The sequence below is a fragment of the Drosophila tropicalis genome, unplaced genomic scaffold (assembly GCF_018151085.1).
Source record: "Drosophila tropicalis isolate 14030-0801.00 unplaced genomic scaffold, ASM1815108v1 contig_905, whole genome shotgun sequence".
NCBI lineage: Eukaryota > Metazoa > Arthropoda > Insecta > Diptera > Drosophilidae > Drosophila > Drosophila tropicalis.
The window spans coordinates 2,048,051-2,067,388 of NW_027173405.1; the positions used below are offsets into that span (position 1 = coordinate 2,048,051).

The following is a 19,338-nucleotide window of genomic DNA, read 5'->3' on the forward strand; positions in this document are numbered from 1 at the left end:
ATCGGCCATGTTCGGCCGGCCTCGCTACGTTTGCTCATTCACACCCGATTTCACTCTTATATGACCAATTCTTATACTGTGTATTTGGTTTGTGTCTTGGCTGTGTTTGTATTTTTGTAGATTGTTTGTTGTAGCTTGTTTGTTGTGGGGGACATTATTCTTGTCTATATAATGTTCCTCACACTCCCCCTTCTTCGGGAGGGATTTGCCCTCCCCTGTCCCTTGTACCTTGTGTCTGTTTTCTGTTTGTTGTCATCCCCATTCTTCTAACATTTTTTTGAATATCCTGCTAGTGAATTGAACTCCATTGTCCGTTATCACCCTTTTTGGAGCTCCGAATCGAGATAGTATCCTCTCTCGAAAGGCCTTAACTAGACTTTCTGCAGTTGCCTTCCGCATCGGTATCAGTTCTGTCCATTTCGAAAACCTGTCAATGATTACTAGTAGCATCGAATTTCCGTGTTTCGATCTTGGCAACGGTCCTACAAAGTCAGCGCATACTGTAGCCCATGGTTCTTCCGGAATTTGTGTTAGCATCTTTCCCGCTGCCTGCTGTTGGCTGGGTTTATATTGTTGGCATATCGTACACTTTCCTACAAATGTCCTGATATCTCGTTGCATTCCTGGCCAGTAATATCTTGCTGCAGCCCTGGCAGTAGTTCGCCTGCTCCCTGTATGCCCTGCGGTTGTTGCCGTGTGGTTTTCGGCCATTACTTGATCACGTAGTGTTTTTGGCACACATAGTTTCCAAGCTACCACTTCTTCTTGGCCTGCTCTGTGCGGAATGTTCCTGTATACCTGACTATTTTCTATAATGTAATCCGGATATTTCTGTGGTTGTTGTTTTATTTTTCCCATTATGTCTTGAATCCACCCACACTCATTGTTTGCTTGTCTTAATCTGGCACCATTATCTATTATTCTTTTGCACCCTTCCATTGGTTGCCTTGACAAAGCGTCTGCGACAATGTTTAATTTGCCCTTTCTGTATGCTATTTCGAAATCGTATTGTTGCAGTTCCAGTGCCCATCGGGCTATACGGCCCGTAGGGCTTTCTATGCTATTCAACCATTTCAACGCCATGTGATCTGTTACCACTTTAAATCGGTATCCTTCAAGGTATGGTTTTAGTTTGCGTATTGCCCATACTATCGCTAGGCATTCCTTTTCTGTTGCCGAATAGTTCTTTTCCGCTGGGTTTAATTCTCTTGACAGGTATGATAGCACTCTCTCTCCATCCTCAGTGTTTTGTACCAATATGGCTCCTAATCCCATGTTACTTGCATCCGTCTGGAGCACAAACGTTTTTGTGAAGTCTGGACATGCCAATACTGGGCCACTCGTCAGCCTTTCCTTTACAGCATCGAATGCTGCCTGATGCTCCTCGCTCCAGTGCCACTTTGTTCTCTTCTTTAGTAGTTCGTTCAATGGGTGTGTAAGTGTTGCAAAACCTGGTACGAACCGTCTGTACCAGGATGCCACTCCTAAGTACTGGCGTAATTCCTTTGTGCAAGTTGGTGGTTCTAATTGGGCTATTGCGGCCACCTTTTCGGGGTCCGTTGCAATACCGTTTTCTGTCACCAAGTGGCCTAGAAATTTTAGCTCCTTTCTAAAGAATTGGCACTTCTCGGCATTAATTCTCAAGTTTGCTTGCTTCAATCTCCTGAACACTTCTTGTAGATGATTCATGTGTTCTTCGATTGTTTTGCTCACTATCACAATGTCATCTTGGTATGCGAATGCGTTTGGTATCATTTCTGGGCCAATGACTTGGTCCAGTGCGCGTTGGAAAGTTGCTGATGCTGAGTGTAAACCGAATGGCATTACTTTCCATTGGAATAACCCCTTCCCTGGGACTGTGAATGCCGTCATTGGTCTGCTTTTTTCTTCTAACGGAATCTGCCAGTATCCGTCCTTCAGGTCTAGGCTGCTTATAAATTTCGCTTCACGTAGTTGGTTTAAGATGTAGTCGATGCGTGGCATTGGGTATGCATCTTTTATAGATTTTGTGTTAATCTGTCTAAAATCTACGCATAATCTCCATTTTCCCGTCTGTTTCTTTCTCACCATCACTATGGGTGAGCTATAAGGGCTTTGTGATGGTTCGATGCATCCCATTGTCAACAGTTCATCGACCTTTGTGTTGATTTCTCCCTGTATTTTTGGATTCTTTGGGTAGTATCTTTGTTTTATTGGGATATCATCCTTCATCGTTATGCGATGTATCCCCACTTTTGACAGTCCCTTCACTTTCCCTAATTCCTTCAACTCCTGATTTAGGAAACTTTGTATTTCTTGTTGGTCACTGTTCTGAGTGACCATGATGGATATTCTTTCTACCAGCCTGCCCTGTATTCGCTTGACTGTCGGTATTAGCACTTTGTGGCCTCCACACGATATCTCTGTGTTCATAATCCGGAGGAAATTCCAACCTAGTATCAACGCATCCATTCCTTCTGGCATGACCAGGAATGGCATGTGGATTTCCTTGTCCCCAAATCTCACGTATCCTGTCCATTGCTCTTCAATGTCTCGTACCTTTCCGTCTGCCATGTATACCTGTTTGTGTGTGTTCTCCCATTTTCCCTTATTCCTCACTGTTTCCAACATCTGCTTGCTGATGAAACTACTCGTGGCTCCGGAGTCAATTGTCGCTTTCATCTGGACTCCTGCTACTTCGATGATTGCCGACAATTGATCCTCTTCCTCTATTAGTTGGCCTATTAGTGCTGAGGAGCTTGTTGGCTGGGTTCCTGCTCGCCCCTGATAGGCTGGAACCGCCTTTCGTTTCCCGAAGTCCAACAACATTCTTTTGTTCGTTTTCCCATCCTTCCACACTGCCAACAGAAAATGAGTCTCTGATTGTTGCACTCCCTTGCCCAGTGTCCGGCTCCTCCGCATCTGCGGCATGCCTGGTTTGGGTTCAACACTTTCCCATCTTGGATGTTTTTGTTTTCTTGGCTTGGTCTTGAGTTGTTCTCCATGCCGTTGTCTTGGCATCTCCGGCACTGTGTGACTGCTGGCCCGTAATTATTTTCTCCTCTGTGGCTTGATTGGTTGTTGTGTGTTCTTTGAGCATTATTTGGGCGATGGAAATCTGCTCGTTCTTGTTCAAGCATCTCATGTTCATCTGCCAACTGCATCAGCTCCTCTAGGTTTCTGACTCTGTGCGGCCGAACGAATATCTTCAAATCTGGAGTGCAATTTTCTAATATAACCTCCAATTGTTCGTACTCTGGTATTTTGAGGGGTCTCATCATTGTTTGCATGTCGATCATATAATCCTTAAAATACTCGTTTCTGTTTTGTTTGCGATTTTTCACTTGGTCCGCCAATTTGTTGAAGAATCCTCTTGGCAGGAAGTATTTCTTGAAGCCCTCAACGAACTCCTTCCACGATCGCCACTGCTTGTTGTTTGCGACGTACCACTTGAGTGCTTTGTCTTTCAGTAGTTCTGGCATTGCTCTTGGGATCATGTCCAGCTCGATGCCATACATGTCTGCTGACCACTCGATCTGTTCTATGAACTCTAGTGGTCTGGAATTGCCGTCGAACCTGAATGTCCATTCCCTCACTTGTTTTGCCACCTTGGCGTATTCAGTGGTCCTGTTTGTTGCCTGTGGTACCGTTTTCTTTGGGTCTATCGTTTGTCTCCTTATGTCCCTCTTTGTTTCTGTGCTATCTAGGGCTCCTTCGCTTCCCCATCTTGGTGGTAAATATGGTGGGATTGCTAGTGTGGCGATGTTTATTTTCTGGAATTCCTCAGCCTCACTTTCGCATGTTTTTGATGTGCTTGCTATTGTTTTCATTTTTATATTTTTCGCGTACTTTGTTTCCAATCTATTTATTTCCTCCTTCCAGTCTGGGTCCGTTTCATTCCTTTCTACCCATTCGCCTAGCTGTTTCCTCATTTCCTCCACTGTACCGGTCATCTCGATCCCGATCCTTTGGCCTGTCTGTAACAGATCCTCCTTCTTCATGTGGTAAATCCATCCTTTCCCCATTTTGAATGTTTTCTTTACAATTTTACACTTTTGTTTTGTTAAAATTTCACCAGTATAGCACGTTGGGCGCCAGTTGTAACGATCCTTTTTCGTCCTTCGGGATATCTACAATATCTCTTGGGCTAGGTTCGGCACAACAAATTTATTTTGTGCCCCGGTGAAATTAAAACACACTCGATTTCAAGTGCCGATGTTAATTGTACGTTTATTCAAATCGTTAATGGAGTTGGTTGGATATGACGGTTTCTCGATGGTAGTGCTGGGCTCGGATAGCGTTGGTGAGTTACTTTGAGTCCCTCGTTGTCCTGTCTGTGTCTTCCTCTTGTTTCTGTAGCCGTTGCTGGCTACTGCCTCGATCCGTACAATGTGCTTGATATACACCTCTGCACCCCTTCCGCTAAATTTGTTGAGATTCCTTTGTTTCTATCAACTTTACTTTGGCTTGGGTACGGTGCTTGGTATCCTTGTCTAAGGACTTGTTATACTTGAATGAAGCTGTACAGGTTACTCGTAAGGCCTGTATAGTTCTTAATTTTGCTGTTGTTTCTTGTGTTTCCTTGATAAGTTTCTTAAGGTTACTCGTAAGGCCTTAATTACTTATTACTTGATCACGACTTGTCGACTTGATGATTTGATTGACAGCCGTTGCCTTTATATAGGCAGATCCCATGGCCTCAGGAACACATTGGTGTGGTACCGCTATACAGCTGGTACATTTCCATCGGCCCTCTGCTTTCACCCACGCATCCATTTGTTGCTATGCGTGGTGAAAGTCCCGTAAATCCTTGGCGCATATAACTACTTTCTTTGTGGCTGAGCGCCCATTTACGCCTTGTCCTTGTCTTTCTTGTTTGTACATCTTGACTTGCATCACTTTCTCGCATTGGCGTCGCCTTTCTATTGGCCGCCCTCCGTATCCCGTTCTCTCTCTCTGCTTTCTCTGCCAACGCTGCCGTCGCCCGTCGCTCCCTTTGATCCACTCGTCATACCCAAATTCACCCACATTTACTCAATATTATCATCTACATACATATATGCTAATTGTATTAACTTAATTAATGTTTAAACATAATTAGCTTGATTACTTCAATATATAACATTGTTTAATTCCCCACGCAAAACGCTTTCATGTGCATCTCGTATCTATTAGATAGAGGGCTTCCCCATGGCTCATCCCTCCCCCTTCGGCTTGCATATTCCCCTCACAAATCCACAAACCATTTTCGTTTTACAATTTCTTTGCTCTCCCCCCTACTCCCCGTTTCATAAGCATAGCCCTCACTTGGTTTCATTTCGGTACCAAGCATTCCCCGCACCCGTCTTTCGGGCTTGCTTGGCCCTCACTTTCGTTTTCTCTCGCTCACGAAATTCTTTTGGCGCTTGCAATTTACCGCTTTCGCTCTCATGAGCGTGACGTATGCATAGCGCGGCCCATTGACCACCGGTATTCTCTCTCACCGCCTCACGCATAGTGTACGTGTGACCCATATGTATGCTAATGCATGCATTTATTTGCCTCTCCATGCTCTTAATTTGTCAAATGAGGCCAATGCCCCCTTTTCACATGCAATTGTGTCTTCAAGCCCGGCTTCATTTACTCTTATACAGCCACTCATATTTGTTATGCTTCCCACGCATCTTCCCGCTTGTACGAAATCACCAAACGGTTGCATGGGGTTCGATTCGGTTCGATCGGCCATGTTCGGCCGGCCTCGCTACGTTTGCTCATTCACACCCGATTTCACTCTTATATGACCAATTCTTATACTGTGTATTTGGTTTGTGTCTTGGCTGTGTTTGTATTTTTGTAGATTGTTTGTTGTAGCTTGTTTGTTGTGGGGGACATTATGCTTGTCTATATAATGTTCCTCACAACCCTGCCGATCAATTCAATCAGATGATTGTGTGGAGAGAGGTTCCAAGTCAAGAACTAAAGTTTTATCGTTCAGAAATTTGGCACTAAAAAACATGGAAAAATTGTCGTCTGGAGCATTAGCAATTAAAAATGACTTTTATGTTGATGATTGTCTCACAGGAGCAGACAGTTTAGCAGAAGCCCTGCAAATAAGACAAGAGCTTCTAGAAATCCTGAGGCCTAAGGGTTTCAACTTACGAAAATGGTGTTCGAATAGCAGTCAAATTCTAAAGGATATTCCAAAGGAATATACGATTGCTGACATCGATCTCGGTGACACACTGGAACAAACAAGTGTGAAAACATTGGGAATCATGTAGGCACCCAGAGAAGACCTATTAACGAGACGAGTGGTGCTATCTGAAATGGGTCACCTTTTCGACCCTCTAAGCCTGTTGCCTGTTGGTGGTAGGAGTGAAAATGTTTCAACATGTTGCTAACGAACAAATTGGGATAGAAAGAAACTGGATTGGAAATTCCAAGGCATATTTTTAAGTGAGACAAAGCCACAATTAAAAATCGGATAAAACTAATGGAACAGCAGATAAACAACATAACCAAGGTCCAGGACGATGCGGTAAAGGCATTGCAACTACCCAGATGACAGGAAATTTGAAACGAATTCAAACCGAATTTTCCAGTGTATTGACAGATGCCCATCATAGCAGGACAAGCTCGTTACTACTATCACCAAACCAGCTTCGGGGACATCTAAACCAACTTAGGAGACACCTTTCATTTAGTTTGGAGTTGCCAGTTCCAGATAGAAGGCAGAAGGCACAATCGCGAACAATCATGTGATATTTAAAGTCACGTTTCCATTAGTGGCAACATTGGCACTGCAACTATGCAATCTGGTACCCATTCCAGCAATTGGAACTCATGCAATTGTAATAATGAACATTAAAATTCCCATTATTGTCAACAAAGAACAGAATCAATACATTGGGCTCTCAAGAGCAGATTTGGAACAATGTCATCAGCTCAACAATGAGCAATATATTTCTTTTGATAAACAAACGACGTTTACGTCTAATAGCAATTATGAGTTGCAACTATTCAAAAAACCAAAATCATCAGCTTGTTAGACACAACACACAAACAGATCATTCGTGTGGTACGACATGTGTCGTAAAAATCAGTGGATTTTTGCTACCACTGGACCAATTTAACTCGCACCAACAACAACAGAACCCTCCGAAGTCCACCCAATTTATGTGTTGTTTGCGACAACCATTAGTCATTGGTTTTTTTGCTAGTGCCTATTTACATATAAGTAAACACTAAATCAAATCAAGAATTACTAACGTATTTCACTGAAAAACAAAGTATATGTATTCTTGATCAGGATTAATAGCCGAGTCGATCTAGCCATATCCGTTCGTCCATAGGAATGCCTAGATCTCGGAGACTATAAGAGCTAGAGTCACCATATTGGGTACTTAAACATCTGTAGTACCTACGGTGTTCAAGTTTATTTTAAATTTTTTCTCAAAGTACTGGCATAGTACACATGCAGATTTTGTTATTTAAACAATTTTGCCACGCCCAATTAAATAAGTGTTTATCTCCAAAACTAAGAAAAATGAAACCACCAAACTTGGTATGTTGATTTGTTTAGTATGCATACGGATTAATTATGCTAAAAAAAACTGATTGCCTGTCTCAATTTGTTGTATCTTGTCCGAAATTCAGCACACTAATTTGCGAATTTAATAGACATACATTTGGTGTTCCAAATTTAAAATATTTGTTTACTTGGTACGTGGTATATCGAAGTCGGCAAGACGACATTTTTACTTTATTTTTTTGCATCACAAATAACTAATTTCAAATATGCTTTAAAATTAAGAGAACGGATCTGATTAAACAATTTCATTTTAGCATTTTATACCCTTGCAAAAAGGGTATATTAATTTTGGTCAGAAGTGTGCAACGCACAGAACGAAGCATCTCCGACCATACAAAGTATACATATATATCAGCGCGACGAGACGAGTTCGAATAGCCATGTCCGTCCGTCCGTCTGTCCGTCTGTCTGGATCAACGCAAACTCCTCCTAGACCGTAAGAGCTACAGAGCTGAAATTTTGCACGAAGGCTTGTATGTACTGCAGGGGTTATATATCTCGGATTCAGCCGGATCACTCGGACCACTATATCATATAGCTCCCATACAAACGCCAAAGTCACGAACAGTGACTTTTCTCAATAACTTCGTTATTTTCTGTGCTATTATCGTGAAACTTATTATAAGAAACTTAATTTATTACGCCTATAAGCTACTGTGCCAAATTTGATCAAGATCGGATGACTATATCATATAGCTGCCATAGGAACGATCGGTCGCAGTGACTTTTATAAATAACTTCGTTACTTTTAACGCGATTGCTTTCAAATTAAACATTTGTTAGTTTAATATATCTGTTAATGACTGTGCCGAATTTGATCAAGATCGGATGACTATATCATATAGCTCCTATAGGAACGATCGGTGGAAAACAGTGACTATGATCAATATCTTCATTATTTCCTATGATTGTGGGCCATTCTTTCGCAAACATAAGTCTTTTTAGATAAAACGTTCTTCCACATTGATGGCTAATAGGAAAGAGTTACCAAAAAAGTTGCAAGGGTATACAAACTTTGACGCGGTCGAAGTTAGCCCCGGCCCTCTGATTATACTTTATTATGGCTTTAGGATGTTAGATAGAAAAGAAAATGGTAGAAAAAAGAAATGAATGAATATTTTAATGATACATTATTAACACCCTACTTAAAATTATGTATTGAATTTATAAAATTTAATTTTTGTAAAATGTTGTAAGGAACATAAATTTTTTTTTTATAACTTTCATTTTCTTTTAGAACAGAAGATTCTAAACTTGTATGCGAGGAATATATCTTATACAAATTAGGATGATGGGAATCTAATACGTAATGAAAAATTTTGTGTTATCCGGCTAGTGCCTATTTGAGAAATGGCCCAAAAATAAAAAGAATTTACAAGTGCAAACCAAAACAAACAACAATCATGTTTTAAAAATTAGGTTTTAATTAATATTTACCTTTCAATATCAATTTTCCTATAAAAATACTTTTCATATGTAATGCAAGATGAGCTTAAATTTGGTAAATGAATGCCGTAATCCTTCGGTTTGGAATGTAGAATTTCCAATATCAAATTCAATTGTTTTAAGATATTGCTGTCGTCAATATTTGTTAATAGTTCCAAGAATTCCAAATTAAGTATTCTGAGCGCACATATGTCAAAACAATGGTTATATTCTTGAATTGAAAGTCCAAATAAAAACTGAGTTCTGTTTAACGATGTTTTCCATTCTTTTGGTAAGCCACTGAAAATAAAATATCAAATTATAAAAATTAAATAAAATATCAAAATAAACAAATCGTATATGTATAAAATATGTGCACTTCTATGACATTCGTACGAAAATGCAATAAAATATTGAAGTCACATATTGTCACTCATCGAAGTCGGTCGTGTTTTTTTTGCGCTCTCGCTCAACTATTTTTTTCATTCTTTTCACTTTTATCATCGCCATATTCATCGCGAAGTTTAAAGTTAAATTTACATTTACGAAATTAATAATATTATATTAAACGAAATTATTATTTTGTTGTTGCGCTGCTTAGTTTTTGATTTGTTTCTATTCATTGCTCCCACCCGCGCTCCCAATTTACAGTTCACATTTTGTTTTTGTTTGTGTGGTGTTGGTGCTCTCTATTCTTTTGTTTTCTCTTTTGATCGCGCTCGCGGCCTGTAACTTCGCGCTTGTGACAAGTTTTTGTTGTTGTGTATTTTAATACAAAAAATATTCTCTCTTATTTGAGGGATAGTATTGCACAGGGTGGCGGCCTTAAATGAGGCTGTGATTCGTGTCGTGGCTTGGAGCTGGAGATGCGGGGTTTTATGAAACGGACAGGGAATGCATTTAAAACCCTGTCAGTTGGCGTACATAAGCTCCAAGAGGAGCTTTTGTCGATGGAGGTTCTATTCAAAAGTTCTAAACTTCTGATTGAATTTTCGACGCGTAAGAGGGCCAGGTTTCAGGACGCGTCCCTTAGTCCGTTGGCACATAGATCTCTAGCAGTTCCGGCTTCGGACAATGACCATAAGGCACCAAAGGGACATTTCCCCTGGAGACAGTATCTGTTGTAGTTTCCGCACGTCCGGGCAAACATCCGTTCCCAGGAATATTTCCAATAAAGTAGTTACAAGAGGAGTTAGTAAAGTGTTGGCTGCTTCAGCTGCTACTGCTTCTGCTGTTACAGCTACTGTACCTGGCACTTCTAGTTCCTTTGTTGTAGTTCCACACAAAAAACAAACTTTTATTTCGAGGACTGATCCCAACACTACTTCTGATGAAATCATTGCCTACATCCATGGCAAAGTTCAAGCGGGGTAACGACTTATCTCCGCCGACATATCTCCGCCGTTAGAAAAACGACATATCTCCGCGCGGAGAAATGTCGTTCTGAAACGACATAATTTCGCGCGGAGATATGTCGTTTCAAAACGACATTATTCCGCGCGGAGATATGTCGTTTTTCTAACGGCGGAGATATGACGTTTTGAAACGACATATCATCGCCGGTGATCTGCGCGGAGATATGTCGTTTCAAAACGTCATATCTTCGCCGTTTAAAAAGCGACATATCTCCGCCAGAAAAATGTACTGGGCGGAGATATGTCGTCGGAGATATGTCGCTATGCCGTTCAAGCCCCTAATTTTGCGGTGGAAAAGTTCCGTTTTTCATTTACTCGGGACATTTCGTCCTTCAAAATAAGCGTCTCACCAGATCCTTTTGTCCAAATATGTAATCTATAAAGATTTCTGGCCAGAAAGAGTATACAATAAAAAAGAATAATCGGCCTCCGATTACCCTCTGCAAACAACGTCCTGGCTCGTTGGCACTTGTTGGCGAGTCAAAAAACTAACTTCGTCCCTAACTCTGGCCTATCAGAATATACGGGGACTAAAGTCTAAACTGTCTAGACTCTATGTAGATAGTTTAGCTTTTGACTTTCATATTCTTGCCTTTACTGAAACTTGGTTGAAGCCTGATATTGCCGATGCTTCAATTTTTCAATTCAAAATATTTATCATACAGACATGATCGGACTATCCGTAATGGTGGTGGTGTCTTGATCGCTGTTTATTCAGCGTTCTCGTCTGAAATTGTCCAATCTTCTGAATCAGGAGATTGAATTTGTTTGTGTTAAAATTTCTTTAAATTCTTTTTCTGCCTATATTACTTGTTCGTATATTCCACCACAGTCCGACTTGGCAGTATACACTCACCATTTGGAAGCTATTCAACTTATTTCCTCATATCTCTCTGACAAAGACTTGCTCGTTGTTCTGGGAGATTTTAATTTACCTGAGATTGCCTGGACCCTTTCATATGATTCTTTATTACTGTTGCCCCCCTCGTCACATTGTTTCATAGATGGTCTGCTTGAGTTGTCCCTAACTCAAATAAATCATGTCCGGAATAGTCGTGACAGATCACTAGATCTGGTATTTGTGATGGATTCTTCCAACTGCGATGTTTCCAGGACTGATCCCTTAGTTATCCTTGAAGACAACTTCCATCAAACTCTGGATGTAACCATTGACCTTCCTCTTGGGGTTATGTCTAAATATAATAACTCGATGCCTCCAACCCGATGTGTTCATGAGACAAACTTTACTAATTTCAAAAAACTTTTGTTAGCTAATGAGTGACCAACCATTTGTATAATTGCACGGATATGGACTCTGCCATTTCTGTCTTCTATAAAACTCTTGAGTCGTTCTTCGATGTTTGTTTCCCGCGTGTGACCCAAGGATGGTGTGATAGACCTCCTTGGTTCTCTCTGAGTTATGTAACTTGAGGTGCGTAAAATCAAGATGATATAAAAGACTTAAAAAATCGGGTAAAGCATCGGATTTTTCTCTTTATGTAGTTGCTTGATCAAATTTTATGGTGCTGAATTCACAATGCTATAAGGATTATCTTATGCAATGTAAAATTAAGTTTTTTCGCGATCCTAATCAATTTTATAACTTTGTCAATGTAAAATGTAAAACATCAGTGCACCCGCCTTACATGTCTTTAGAAAACAATAACGCTGATACTGATCAGGCAATTGCCGATATGTTTGTTAATTTCTTCAAAACAACTTATTCCTCTTCGATTGATCAAGCAAATCCTCCTTATCCTCATCACCCTCAATCGTCTAATTACATTTTAGAACCCGTGATTCATGAAAGTTCGGTTCTTAGCTTGCGCGTCAAACCAGTATATGCACCTGACCCTGACGGAATACCAAGCTGCGTGTTAAGGTTTTGTGCAGAGCCCTTATGTAAGCCAATAATTAAGTTGTTTACACTGTCCATCACATTTTCCGCCTTCCTGTCTATCTGGAAGGATTCATTTATTATTCCTCTTCATAAACAGGGGAAAAAGTCCGAAGCCTCCAATTTTAGGGTTATTTCTAAATTCCCAAAGCATTTTAGAAAATAATAACATCTCAATTGTAGCACTTTTGTAGCTCAATTATTTCGTCATCGCAACTTGGTTTTAAAACGACAACTACTGTACTAACCTATTAGAATTTACATCTCACTTGATCAAAGGATTCAAGGCTGCCTTGCAAACTGACGTCATTTATACTGACTTCGTCAAAGTCTACTAGTTGAAGGCACTTGGCATCCTCAGCCGTTTGCTTGATTGGATTCTTCAATATCTTTCTAAGCGTACAAAAAAGGCCCTCTTTAACACTTAGTTTTCTAAGATCATCCAAGTGATCTATGGAGTTCCTCAAGGTAGTCATTTGGGTCCATTGCTATTCACTCTTTTGATAAATGATCTTCCATTGGTAGTGACACATTCTCTTATGCTTATGTACGCCGACGATGTTAAGCTTTACCTCATATGTTAATGATGTTTAGAGTTGGTGTAAAACCAACCTATTAAACCTCAACGGCTCTAAATGTAATGATATGTCTTTTTATAGATGCACTCCATACTTAGCAACTTATTACTTTAAAGACACTCCCTTAGAGCGGTTAGATTTTATCAATGTCTTTGGTGTTCTAATGGACCATAAATTTACTTTTAATCCTCATATTTCTGCTACAGTTAGTAAAGCTATGAATGTTCTTTGGTTTGTAAATCGATGGTCAAAAGAGTTTGACGATCCGTACACAACCAAAATTCTGTATACTTCATTAATCCGTCCTATCTTAGAGTACGCATCTTGCATATGGTCACCTCAATATGAGACGCACCAAAGTAAAATTGAATCTGTTCAAAAGCAATTTCTGCCTTTTGCTCTGATCGCAATGTCAATTTGCCAACATACTTCAGTAGGCTTCTTTTAATCAATCTTCCTTCTTTAGTAATGCTTGGTGCTATCTGTATTCACAAACTTTTAATAGGTGAAATAGACTCTCCTGAGCTATTGAACCAGTTAAACCTATCTGTACCCCGTAGACCTACTAGAAATTTTATTCCTCTATCCTTAAAACACTGTACTTCTAACTATTCCCAGCATGGAGTCCCATGTTCTGATTACAATCTTCTGTATCCCGTAATCAGATCGGAGGCCTCTCTTCCCCTTGTAAAAACCTCTATCTTAGCACACTCAGCTCGTAATTAGCTGTAGTTAATAATATTTTATCTGTTTGCCAGTTTTATTTGTATTTGTCCACGCGATCGTGCCGTCCGATATACGGCTGCGCCCCACGGTCGGTCGGGCGGGAGGTGCTTAGCTCTATGCTTGGGCTCGCGCGAAACAGGCTATGTCCTGGTGTCGGGGCCACTTGTACGTACATCGCACTGTACGCTTTAACGTCCAGACAATATATAGAGCTGGAAAAAACATAGATTGTACGATAGTTTTTCATTTTTTACACTTGTTCCGTGTCCCACCGAAAAATATGGCTAAGAAATTTTGTGAAACTCTGCAAATTAGCCAAAGCCAAGTGTGTTAAATAAACTATTGTTCCTTAATATAATAGATCATACATGCTGTCTATCAAAGAGAACTACGTAGTTTCGTATTGAATTTTTTTAATGTGCCCTTCATGTGCGTAGCTTAAATCTAAATCGGGCCCTACATAGAAGTAGATTAAACCTACAAATATTAAACAAGGCACGGAAAAAATATAAAGTCACGCCAGTTCATATCCTAGGTTGTGACTCCTCATTTAGACCCTGACTTTATTTAGACCCTGAGTATTGTCCGCCCACATGAGGAATCGATGGTTTCGGCGATGTCCTCCTTGTAGAAGCTCGCCGATGCGGTCTCGCCGGTACCTCGGGGTGGCCAATCGCCTCCGCTCAGAGGAGGGGACAGACGACTACGGAGGGAGCGCGACCCTGACAGTTTAACTGCGCGCTCCGGACGTGTCATACCCGATGTCAAAGAGACGTTGTCGGATTTTTTCTCCCCTTTTTGGCGGGTTTGGCTGGCTCCCCGAGGTTCACTCGTCCAGAGGCCAGGGGTAGCCACCTCCATACGGCAAAGATGGATAGGGTCATCTGGTTGCTTCGTCTCCTGCTGTGTACTAGGTACATTGTATGCTACTACCCCGTGTTTCCGCGCCCACACAGAGACAATATCCTCAACGATCCGAGCTGTATCTGCCTGGTGATAATCGTTGCTTGATGCTTGATTGCCGCATGCTTTGAAATATAAGATAATTTAAAACGACCCTGTTCTCTAAATTTCCCCAACGAAGCCCTACGATTGCTTTTTATAATGAAAGGCGGGGAATTTAATATATTAAAAATATTAATGCGAAATTGTATTTTATAACTGTATTTAAATGAACTTTTACTCCGTTATGTTTTTCTTGTTATAATTTTGATCTATTTGCAGTTATTATTTTTTCTATCTATGCTAACTATCTTATGGGACTATCTACTATCAGCTAATGTTCTGATTCATTCCTCAAAATTCCTATTGATACTTTAATGGTAATTACTTTTTTATTATATATATTTTACTATAGGGAATGGGAATTTTGCCAAAAATTAATTCGAAGGGACAGTGCTCATGTTGATGGTGTGGTATTGTGGCAATAAGTATAATATTTAAGCCATGTATTCCAATCCGTTGTAACATTGAATTCACAACATCAAAAGCACTTTGAGGTGTTGGTATTATAACCATAGGTTGCTTTGCGTGTAGTTGTGATTTATTTAGATGGCAATGTTTGCCATTTTTTTAAATATTTAACAATATTCTTGCGCATATTTTGCCGGTGGACATGATTTTGTAACTTTACTAACAATTGCGGTAAGCTTTTTATCGTCATTAATAACACTGTGATAGTTTCATCCTATTTCGGGTCCTGCGAATCGAACTGCATCATTAGTTTTTTAAGTTATCACGATGGTTTCATACAAAATTTTTTGAGGAGTTTTTCATCAAAGTTGCCATTTTTTCGAAAATTATGTTTTTTTAATTTGCTTCTAACTTCTAAAATATTCATTTTTTTTTACAAGTTTCATAGAATTGAAAGAGCTACAAATGTTGGGAAGATATCTAGTCTCTAAATCCGTCCGTTCCAGAGCTTTGTGACAAAATGTAAAAAAATATAATCGTGACCCTATTTTTTTAATGTTTTTTTAATCGCATTTTGCTAAAATTGAAATTTTTCCATTCGAAGCTTGATCATAATAGGGGAATTTATTTTGCTCAATGGCAGAAGAGACACCAGACCTATCTGATTCACGATTTATAATATAACCATTAATCAAATTGAATTTTTTTAAATATGTTAACAAAATTAAACTAACTGTATTTCTTTAGTTTTTGAAAAATATTTATAATAACTGCATATTACTTATTTGACAACAATATTATTTAAAACTTTTTATAGGTTTTCATCCAATGCATTATAAAAGTTAAGTTTTAAAAAAAAAAAAGTTACTCAAATTTAAATACTGGTTACATTCTTGATATTAGAAATACTTACATATTTCCCATGAGGAGTAGTTTAAGTAAACAGTGATTAGAGACATAATTTGGGCACCAAGCAATATCTGCACACCATGCAATAACATTTTGCAGAATCGGTCAAAAAGATTGCGCCCAAAAATGGGTTTCGACATTCCAATGATTTGTATAGATCCACACGGTCATCATAGAATAAACCCTTCAGTACCTCATTCGGAGTATATTCCAATTCCAAGATGTCAAAGTCCAACAGAAAAAAATATTCCGCCAACGTTTGTCACCGAACATGAAGGGTTACTTTCAATGTATGCGCCATCCCAAATCGATAAGTCATGCCAACATGTCGAGATATCCCAAGCTCGTTAAAATACGATAGTAAGACAACTAAAATTGTCGCAAGGTAAGCGATCTGTTTAGCACGTCATTTACGATCTGTTAACATTTTGTCTAAGGATGTAAAAGAGTACGGCTATAGGAAGATAAAAAGAGCTTTTGGATCTTTTCGAAATAAACGGCAATAATTTGTTTGCATACTGCAAAAATATCGTTGGGTTAATGGAACATATGTACATATGAATTGCACCTACAAACTAAAGGAATGGCGATTGTTTATTGATTTAATGAAACTAATTTTGGATTGTGTTTAGTATAGAAAACATCAATGGAAGATATGTGCTGACCTAATGAATAGAGCTATTCACTGGCTTGCAAGCGGGTTATACGAAAAACATGTGCTTTATTTGTCAAAAAGAAAGAACTATAGTTAGTTTACTTTTTTTAAAATATCTAAAAAATACAATTTGATTAAGTGGTTATATTATAAATCGCAAATTAGATAGGTCTGGTGTGTCTTCTGCTGCCATTGAGCAAAATAAATTCTCTAATTATGATCACGATTCGAATGGAAAATTTTCAATATTAGCAAAATGCAAGAAAGAACACATAAAAAGAATTTGGTCAAGATTCGATTTTTTTTAAATTTTGTTCCAATGCTCGGGAACAGACGGATTTAGAGGCTAGATGTCTTCCCAACATTTGTAGCTCTTTCAATTCTAAGAAACTTTGAAAGTTTGTAAAAAAAATGAATATTTTAGAAGTTAGAAGCAAATGAAAAAAACATAATTTTCGAAAAAATGGCAACTTTGATGAAAATCTCCTCAAAAAATTTTGTATGAAACCATCGTGATAACTTAAAAAACTAATGATGCAGTTCGATTCGCAAGACCCGAAATAGGGTGAAACCATCGCTTTTAGTGGTGATAAATGGTTTAGCTATATATGTTTTCATATTTGCTAAAATTAATCGCCTACGTATGGTTGTCTCACTTATGGGATTAACCGCGGTCCTATTCCCCTCCAAAGCCACAGCCCTTGATGTTATAAGAGGGTTTCGTTTGAATTGGCGCACAATCAGACGGTCTTCATCAGCACTTGTCTCTTGTTTGCGTCCACTTCTGCGCTCATTGGTTAGTTCATTTAATTTTTTATATTTATTAATCTGATAATAAATAGTCTGTCGTGACAAATTATATTCCTTAGCGAAATTTATAACCGAAATACCCAAGTTATGTTTTGTCACAATTTCTATTCTTCTTTGTTGACTTAACTCAGATATTTTAACAATTTTTATTATCAAAAACCCGATAATATGAAAAAAATACGGATTTATTAAATCAAAAAAGAATTTCTCAAAAATTTCTTTATAAATAAAGTCCGCCTAGAAACAACGAAATCACGCAATGTCAAAATACTTATGCCGCTGCAATACGAGCCCCGACCACTATTAATTCGTACGGAAAGCTTTTTTTACCCAAATGCAATGTTTAACTGACGATATTTTCAATACTATAGAAGATAGCACGTGCAAACCACTTTTTTCTGAAAGATCATTTTATTCTCTATTATATAACATAAAATGTTTGTTGTACTTCAATAACAACAACGATAACAATAATTTTATTAAATCCTCTGCTGAACTGATAAAAAACAATTGACCAGTATTATATATAGTATATCGTTCCTATGGGAGCTATATGATATAGTCATCCGATCTTGATCAAATTTGGCACAGTCGTTTATAAGCGTAATAAACTCTCTAAGATTAAGTTTCACGATAATAGCATAGAAAATATCGAAGTTATTGAGAAAAGTCACTGTTCGTGACTTTGGGGTTTGTATGGGAGCTATATGATATAGTGGTCCGATCCGGCTGAATCCGAGATATACAACCCCTGCAGTATATATAAGCCCACGCACATTTCAGCTCTGTAGCTCTTACGGTCTAGGAATAGTTTGCGTTGATCCAGACGGACGGACGGACGGACGGACGGACGGACATGGCTATTTCAACTTGTCTCGTCGTGCTGATCAAGAATATATATACTTTGTATGGTCGGAGATGCTTCGTTCTATGCGTTGCACACTTCTGACCAAAATTAATATACCCTTTTTGCAAGGGTATAAAAAGAGAATGAGAATGTAAAGAAACAAAAAGGAAAAAATGAATTCAAAATTATGTACCAATAAATAACAAATAAAAAACTCGCAATGCCGAGGAAAATATGTAAACAAAAAATGAAAGCTAAAGCAAATTCAAGAACTTTTTTTAATGCTGACCCGAGTATACTATAATTATTAAAATAAAAAAAACAGAAATGCACTAATTATTTTAAATCTCGTTAACAGAAAATCACTGACCCTGTAAGGAGAGATTACCACACGAAAAAAACCACACCATCATTACATAAATCAGAACAATACTAACAACAATCGCTCAGGTGAGTGAAGAGTGCTTAAACAGAGAATAAAAAATTCAATAAAACCAACAATTCATTCAAAATAATTATTTTATCTGAGAAATCTATTCTTAAAAAAAAATAATAAAATAAAGAAAAGTAAAAAGAGGAAAATTTTGTGGCATTGCATCTTATTTTACTTGTAAATATTTTTTATGAAATAGTAACAACCAATTAAAGAAGTTAATTAAAACAATATCACATATATAAGGAAGAATCTATTAAAATCACACTATTCCATTTTATTCTATCATATTGAATTGCAAATTTTGATTTTTTTCCCCTGAAAAATATGGACGAGATGAAGGAGGCCATTTCCACCCTACTCGCTCAAGTAGCCTCCCTTGCGGAGAAGCTTAAAAAGCAGAAAGAGAAGGTGTTGATTCTAGAGGGGAAGAACTCAGACCCACGTAGTCGTGGCGGAAAAGCCGCTATCCAAAGCCCTCACCGAATTTGACCTAAGGCAGATAGCAACTTAACCAGATTGCGTCGAAGAAATAAGGCCCTTTACAGGAGAAGCTGCCCAGTATCCAACCTGGATCAGGCAAGCTGAAGCCATAGTACGGGACTACGAGGTAGCAAGAGATAAGCTGATATATAGAGCCGTCGTCCTCCACCTAATGTCGCAGATAGAAGGCAGGGCGGA

At 38.8% G+C, this 19,338-nt stretch overlaps 1 protein-coding gene across 1 annotated transcript in view; it reads right to left on the reverse strand.

The window, feature by feature from the left end:
• The window catches only part of LOC137586136 (calcineurin-binding protein cabin-1-like), a 1,431,569-nt gene that overhangs the window by 1,288,197 nt on the left and 124,034 nt on the right, over nt 1-19,338 (reverse strand). Inside the window, exon 2 of the mRNA XM_068302145.1 lies at nt 8,987-9,274. The gene's annotated coding sequence lies outside the window, so the exon portion shown is untranslated. The remainder of the gene's footprint in view (nt 1-8,986; nt 9,275-19,338) is intronic.